The sequence below is a fragment of the Anopheles coluzzii genome, chromosome 3 (genome assembly GCF_943734685.1).
Source record: "Anopheles coluzzii chromosome 3, AcolN3, whole genome shotgun sequence".
Classification (NCBI taxonomy): Eukaryota; Metazoa; Arthropoda; class Insecta; order Diptera; family Culicidae; genus Anopheles; species Anopheles coluzzii.
Window position 1 is genome coordinate 80526274 of NC_064671.1, and position 9026 is coordinate 80535299.

The following is a 9026-nucleotide window of genomic DNA, read 5'->3' on the forward strand; positions in this document are numbered from 1 at the left end:
CACGCGACGGCGAACGCTCTGCGGAGCTCCAGTTTCTTCGCCGGTCCTAACGCCTACCAGCGGGGTGGCGGATCATTCGTTCAGCCGGGTGTACGATTTGAGAACTTCGTGCCGCGTGGGACGAAAGGATCACCACAGTCCCAGCTCATCGCCGACGGTGGCGAAGGGTCGGCCGCCGGTTGCAACGGTCGTGCCGGTCATGAAAGCGCCCGAGCTGCCGGCACTAATGCGCACGCCCAAGCACGAGAAGGAAAACCAGATCCACAAAACGCCCAACCTGCGCAAGTTCCGCACACCGATGAAGATCTCGGAGCGCAAGCTAAGCATCGAGGACTTTCGGCAGCGATGGAAGCAGGTGCACAACGAGCGGCGGGCCCAGTCACGCAGCCGGGATCGAAGTGCCAGGCGGAGCTGCTATCACTAATGCGAATGAGAGCCGTATTTTTTTTAAATGCCCTAACCCCTAGCTGACCGTATGAATAAAAAGACCAATGAAGCATGTTCGTTCCTTCCTAAACTCAACGCAATGCAATGCTCTTATTTTATATGCATGAATCACGATTGACATATACGCACGCGCCCCGATGATGGATGATCATGAGCTAACGTAATACATTTTAATCGCCACAACTTAATTTCTATGAATTACCGTTTAAAGCTGGCTTCACGGTCGGCAATTATGTTGTCATCGTTGGACGGGCTGGCGGACCGGCTTCTCTTATCATCCAGCTTAACTTTCCTTTTTATTTTTTTTTCGATGATCATCATCTTCTCCTCTAACGCTCGCTCGCTGCAATGATCTCGCAACTGGATCTCGCGAAAGAAAGTACCTCCCGATAATGAGTGGCCGAGGATCACTATTGATGAGCGCGTGGTTGCACTAGGCATTCCTTTGGAAGGCGGTAGCAATGCCTTAGGAACCGGCTCTCCGGCGTCTGCTGGCGTCTTCAAGCTACCGGTGGACCCACCGGAAGAGCTTTCTATATTAGATCAACACCTCGCCGAGGGTGCGCAGTTTAATGGGAAACTAATGCATTGTAAAACGAGCGACGACATCGTGTCAGGCGAACATTAGTTGTGCGTCGGTACCGATCGGGGTGCTAATTAAATTGTTCGACAAGGTACGACAGGGCATGTAATCTTGTAGCTGATACGTTCTTACTTTGTAAGCGAGACCTTGTGAAGTGCAGTTTGAACCAGAAGGCTCGTACAGAAGGTGCCATTTGGTGAGGACTTAAATGTTGAGTACAATATACCAGATATTTGCATTATTGGAAGTTGAAGATTTCAATTCATTTGCTGCGACGATCCTGCAAAATAAAAGAAACTCTCAAACGAGGGGTGTTAAATTTCAATTGGAAATGATTAATTCTCGCAATTAACGAAATTGTGTATGATCAAATTTTGGTGAGAAACAGGGCTGAGCACAGATTACAGGATCCATGCAATTGGAGTAGCTATATCTTTACAAAAAGCGTTCTCTCTCATGTCGGACCCCGAAGGCAGGAATTGCGGAAAATAAGAACCCCCAAAAGGAATGACATTTTTCTGGAGGGAAAATTTTAATTACAACCCAAGGAGCACAGGCTCGTTTGCCATCTCACGCGGGTCCCGAAAGGAGTGGATGGGAATCATGTCACCTTAAACACACACCCAGCAGCACGGGCATCTTTGTCGCACTGCTGTTCACACTCAATCCCCCCGACCAGCGGGGCCTTTCCCCGCAATTGCAAGATGTATGTCCCGATCTCGCATTGCTGCCTCGTTCATCCTTCGTCCCGCGGCCGTGGACAGTCGTAACCCTTCAACGCCGTTAATGACTTTCTGGAAGCTCGAACACCCCATCGAAAGCACAGCGTGAGTTAGCGTTTTGTTAATTTTAATCGAAATGAATCAGTGAAAACAGATTACCATCAAACGGAGATTCAGCTGCAGGGAAGACAACACACCGTTCTCCGGTTTTTGTTTTTGTTTTATGTTGAATCATTCCTTATGTTGTGGTGTACGCTCTTATGTGGCACTTACCGGTTTCCTCTGCACAGCGGGAGGGCCCGACGCAGCGGTCCATTTCATGGGTGCGTTTAATTTAATATTTTATTTACCTCTTAAATGGTCGTTATTTAGTAGCAGGATGATCATTGAAAATGGTGGCTCCCGTGGTTATCGTTTCAGCGGAGATCGTTAAAAGCGGATGGGTTTATGGCGGTGTGGTCAGGTACTTGATTTAATGAATTGGTTCTAGATATTGCTTATATGATTTTAAATAAATATTTAAACATTAAAATTGAATTATTGAGATAAGGCTTACAATATGGCCGTGTTTAATGTCCAAAGTGTATAACACACGTAGTAATACAGAAATAGTAATTCGAAGAACTTTCGACATTTTGACGTTTGCGTAACTGTCAAATAAATTTACCCATCCGGTTTCATTGCTCGGTGCGGTACGATCGCCACACTTGATCATTATTAAAACGGGAAGCAATACTTACAGTGCCCGCATGAATACATCCTTTTCGGTGGCTCCGAAATCATACCCCCAGCACGACCATATTCGATTCGAACCCAGTGACAGGGCCACAGGACGCATTTGGAAACGGCAGATAAGTATAACAGTAAAATTTAATCATCCCAAAAACACAACCGAAAAGAACCATTAATACCATTGTGGCGATCAGGTTCAGCGGCGTTCGGCGTTGTTATGCGATTCCTTGCCACAAAACCCATCAATCGTCAGTAGGGGCCCGCCGGCTAGAGAACCTTTTGCCGTTTTTGCTCGATTCGGTAAATTCCATCCTCAGTTTTGACACTTGCCCGGGACTGACCAAGGGGTAGGTAAATAAAACTGGCACCAAAACAGCACTTTGGCCGACCGACTGCCACACCATTACCGGGGCCAAATTCCATCCTTTTCCATTTCCATTCCGTTTGGCAGCGTTCGTTAATCGGTATGATAAAAATTTATTAACAAAAATTACACTCTCAGCTGTTGCAGCGAAACGTTCGACTGCATCCCGGCCTTTGCCGTGTTGCGCCCAGGCCAGATCGTATCGAATGCCGGGCAGATTTAGTGTCTGGCGGGAATGTTTTGATCGGCAAATGTACTCCGGCAAAGGCGTAGTCGTCTTCGTTTTCAATATGCTTCGCACCCAAAGACAAAGGCGTAGCAAGAAAGAAAGGTTGGCATTATTTGACGTCGGCAAACTAACTAGCACGCACCGTGCTGGGCCAAGCACACACAGCACATCCGGATAGTATCTTTCGTTGACAAATAATTTATGTTAGTATCCAGTCGGGAACGATACATCTGATTGCGATCGAGTGCATCCTGGGTGTTTGTAAAAGTCTTTATTTATTATTTGAAAGATGCTTTCTTATTGCATCAATGAGAACAAGTTACTGAATGGCCTTACTGTTGTATGTAATTAAAATATAATAATAATTGATTAGTTATATGTGTGATTCTAATTAATAATTTATTTTTAATATGCTGTTCCTGTATTTTATTTATTTTTATATTTTAACGATGTTTTTTTAATATGTGAACTGACGAGAGACCTCGAGATACGATCCTTTTGATTTACGACGTTTTGTAGTTATGACGATTTTGATTTGCACAGTTGTAGGCTGTTATGAAAAAGAAATTGATGCATTTTTTGTTTATTGATAATTGTTAACATACACATTTATGAAGCTTCCTCAACTACCCAAACTGAAATATTTAAATCGTGTGATCGAACATTGTTTTCATTAAAACACGATATAATAGATTTCAACACTTCCACCTCAGGTTATTGACAGATATTCGACATACGAGCTCTTCGACCGACACCTTCCTTTGGGACAGTTTTTCGGTCCCAAATACAGTCGTTTCTCGGAGTCATCTGTGTGCACATTTATTACAATTATGGGGCCCTTTCCGTTTTAAGTTCGTAGGCTGAAATTTCAGCCTGTCAGCTGTTTGCATTGTATAGCAGTTTTCGAGCAGCTATCTAAGTGGGTACAATATACAGGTGGGCTTATCCCAAGGTGTATGAAGTTAGAAGGGCCCGTCATGGGTTCAATCCCCAAATAGATCGCGCCGCCATACGTAGGACTGACTATCCTGCTATGGGGGGGGGAAACAATTAGTCACTGAAAGCCAAGCCCACAAGTGGGTACAGGCAGGCCTTGACCGACATCGGTTGTTGAGCCAAAGAAGAAGAAGAAAATGAAGTTAGAAGGCTAATTTTTATCGCTTCCGTGTCTGAATGAAGATTTTAAGAGTGTTTTGTGTATTCGCCAAGCCTTCAAAAAGCTTGTTTGAACGAAAGTTTTCATCCATCCTGTCAAAAAGTGATATTAAAATTTGGTTTTAAAAACATGCTATGAGACCACTACATACACTTTGATTCTGGATTCCATCACCAGATCTCTTTAAAGCACCTTGGGATAAATGTAAACACCACCTTGTTTTGCCATTTTTCGTGCAGGTACTCGAATCTAATTCGAGCTTTAAGGCTAGAATAATCTAGACCAAGGATAATGTATTTAGAAGGTTGATTTTTATCGCTTTTGCTGAGCGACATTGTGGGAGACATCTGTCACTCTCTGCATACAAATTTCATTACCCCGCACCAGCCCTCCCCGATTTTTATACCGGAGCCTCCGGAACAGTTATGTCAAGTCGAGAAATATCATTTTGCTCTAAACAACTTCACCTTGTCATTTTAAAACACCTTGATCTAGACTGAAAATTGCAGGCTAGTTTTGTGTGTGGTTTTGTATGGAGTGTTTACATGATTTCATCCTCCAACTATCAAACTCCATACAAAAAAAAAAACTGTCTAGAATCGTGAAGGGCCCCTGTATTATAATACTAACTATCATTTTTCATTGTCATATGTCATGTCTCTTATTACTTTATTTTTATATGTTGAAGATTAGTTTTTTTTTGCATGTTTTCCTTTATTCTATAATTTCTTAGTAGTGTGTTACACAATGTTATTAGCCCTTAAACGTTTCATTTTTTATACTTTACTTACACTCGTTTTGTAAGGTTTGCTTTGTGTTTCTGCAACAGGTAACACATTGCAACCAGCATTTCATGACAATTTTCTCAGGTTGATAGACGTTACAAATTCAGTAATATTGAATATTCTACTTAAGACGATCTTAATTCAAAAGACAAAAAAGAAAGGAACCCAAAGAAATAAAGAGATACCGATCAGCAAATATTCAGTGACGATTGAATACGCTTCCGTTTCAAATGTGACGTTTTTTTTACAAACCATACCGCACATACGCTCCATTCGCATATTGTCTCCCGTCTTGGCATATGGCCGGCAAGTGCACTGCTGCTAAATATAGACTGATCAGCCTAAACCCCCGCATGCTTCGCATGCTCCCAAACCAAACGCTGCAATCTTTCACTGCATCACTGATGTATCCGATGCACCGCACCGCAGTTACACAGCCGGCCGCAGCATTTGAAGTTCATTGGCACGGACAAAAAAGTCAGCTACACGCGCAAAGGGGCAAACCTGCTCGCCGTTTTGGTTCTCTTTTTTATTTTAGGAAGGCTTGGAAGAAGCGACTGCACAAAGCACAAAGACGAAACGCAAGAGCACAGTTTCCGTTCGGAAAAGGGGAGCATGCACAAACACACAAGCAGAGAGGCACGCAAAAAAAAAAGAAGAACCGGCAGCATAATTTAACAGGTTTATTTTTGGGGAACTGCTTTGCCGTTCGGTTCCAGGGGAGGGGGAGGGATCGGAATACGGGACGGATGTACGGTAATTTCTAATTAATCTGCCGCTTGCACGGTCGTGCACGTGCTGCACCGCCCAAGACCTAGAACCAGTATCATGTCGGTCTGCGATCGTGGCGTCTCTCCTTTGCTCGGAATCATGCATCTTTGTCGCGTGCGTGTGTGATGGGAGTAAAATTAATCGTTTATTTTTAGTTGCAATCGTGTGCATTTGCATCCGAATCGGTGAGCGAGCGGGCAGGAACTAGCCCGTGTTTGACACATTTTTGTAGTGTGTGCGTCGAAAAAACGGGGCCACGATTCCATTGGGCATTGGAGAGGGAGTTTCTTCGCGAGGCGGGAGGGAACTTTAATATTTATTCATGTTGCAGATTGATCTGATGATGGAAGCAGGTAATGTATCTTGCAGAATCACGAACCGTCACCAGACTTAAAAAGGGCATAAAACGATCGTCCGCCATTCGCGTACCCGTTCGTCATCGGTTCGGCGGTACGTACGTAAATCACGCTCTCAGGCCGGGTCCCAGTGCACTTGGGGCCGCGTCGTAAGTGACGATCGTGCGACGATCAGGTCTATTTTTGCAATGCCATCGCATGGCTGTGACGAAAACCGAGGGGAGCAAGCCGAAACGGAAGTTGTGCTGTGTGGAACGTCCAAGAAGAAGATGCGCAAAAAGTGCATTTGGAATTGCAACGCCGAAGAAAGCACTCTCGGGGGATAAAGGAATACAAGACGATCATAGGAATATGGGATACGCAAGGAAAAGAAGGGAAAGAGAGGGTTGTTTTCTGTTTCCTTATCCCACTGTGTAAGAGTTTTAATTCGATTTCGGCGAGAAAGAATTCCGACCGGTCTATTTCTAGGATTCGGTACACAAGGCACATGATGGACTAGAATTGATGTGTGATCGATCGATGTGAGACCTTGGGATGTTTTCCGCGATGAACGCTTGTTAGATGGATTGATAAGGTGTTACAATTAATGTCAATCGAACTTCAACTATTTTTAACTAAAGAGTTTTTTCTCTGGTGCATTAATTAGAAGTTAATATAAAAAGCCAACTGATTAAAGATAGTCTGTTCAGTGAGTTGCTTAACTATGAGTTTAGTTACATCAAATAAGGATTTGAATATCTTAGAGGAGGAGTTAACTCACTCTTGAGCAATTCAACTCTCTTTCTCTCTCTCTGATTCACCAGGTCTAATACCAGTTCACTCTTATGCACTCCTAGGCGAGAGTGAGTTGGTAACTGGCATGGAGAATCAAAGTAAATTCAATTACAGAAGTGTCATTAACAAACTCTTTTTACAGACGTGAATCCAAATTGTTGTTGAGTTTCATGAATATTTCGTTAAAATTCATTCATATGAATCTTTAGCGATGAGTGATTTGAATATCGAATCGAATCTCTAAAGATTCATGAATCTTGAATGAATCAGGATTCAGGAGATTCAGGAGATTATAAAGATTAATGAATTCATGAAGATTCATAAATCTCCAGGAATTCATAAACCATTGGACATGTATAATTTTCCAAACATTTGCGCGATTCCATGGAATAGTGGTTAACTCGCACGACAAGCTCGTCGTGGGTTTAAGTCATGAAGTCTTGAATGCCTGTATAGCCTGACATGATCACATAGGCTGTTACGCTAAGAATAAGAGTTTGAGTATCATGAATCTTTCGAGATTCTTGAATTCAGGAGATTCATGAAGTTTACCAACCGCGATTCATTTAAATCATTTCCGAGAATCATATCAAAGATTCATTCAGATTCATGAATCTGAATCAGATTTACCCAGCACTAGTACACCTGTCGTGTTGAACAAGTATGATTCCAATAACTCGTTCATTCTTATTGTTTGTGATTTAGAGAGTAAAATGCTTGACACCTACTCCTTCTATTGAATATCTAATTAGAATCTGAATTAGGTTAAATTTTGGGTACGAAGATTTTTTTTATGTAATTATTTAAGCTGAATGCCTTTCTATATGTTCAAACGATACAACTATTGTAAACCCTAATGGTAATCTGGCACTATGCTAAACTCTTTAACGTTATCTAGAAGAAATGTATTCGTGTCTTCAATCTTTCTCGTCATTTAACTCGCAGTTTGAGGATAATCTACACGGCTACGTTGATACACGTTTTAACAGTCAATGCACTGTTATGGGCGTTAAGGAATGTTTGACGGTATATCAAGCTCCAGGCTAATTGCACCTCCACAGAACTTCTTGATTAGAAACAACTTCATTTCACTCATCGAAACCGGACCATGCACCATCCCAAAGACGTCTATGATTTACCGCCCTGCTGTCAGATGCGTAAGCAAAAAGCGTTACCCACTCCGCTGGTGCCTACAATATCCGCTACTTGAAATAAAATTAATGAAAAATAGATCCTCCTGAGCTAGTTTTGAATCGCGAGTTTTGCGCGCGCCTGCCCTGAATGAATCATCCATTCTCGGTCCAATCCCCCTCGGTGGTGTCAACAAGTGTCAAAACGTCTTGGAGATGTTCGCTTGCTATTTGTGCCTACGGGCTGCCTCCGTACACCTTGACTGACTGACTGAAGCTGCGTAGTGCGTGGCATAGTCCACCTTACCTGACACACATACACTCAATCGCACACACATGCATACCGCTTCCACCAGATGAACGTGTCGGCTTAAGCGAACGGCAAGATAAAGCCTCAGACGGTACGCCAATTAATTTGACTAAATTAATTCGGTAGCATGTACAAGGCATAAATTATGTTTTCTGCTGCTCCCGCGGCTCCCGTTTCAACTTAAGCATGTGTTGTGTTATGTTGCAGCGTTGTAGCTCGTTTGTACTGGAATTGGTTAATTTGGTGGTAAGTTTGAGAGTTGGAAGGACGCTTTCGTCCTCCTGTGCCTTTAATTGTTCGCAGGGAGCGTCCTATTATTTTAATTAAATATATTATGTTTCACCATTAAAACGAGTATACCACCACGAAAGGGTTACATCAGCAAGGAGCGCGTTGCGCTGAAAGTGATTTTTGATTTTGACCTTTAATTCTGGAACGAGAAAAAACACCAAAAATATGATAATCGAAACAGCGTACGCTTCAACTGTCCGAAATAACTTTCCAACACCCGCTAAAATAAGGGATCTGCCTGCTGCTTCGATTGTGGAAAACAATTACAATAATTAAACCATTAAACCCGTCCACCAGTTGACGCATACCATCGGTCACTCGATCGTACGTGCTAGCGATCGTCACTTTATCATTCGGTCCGGCAAAAACGGCGCAA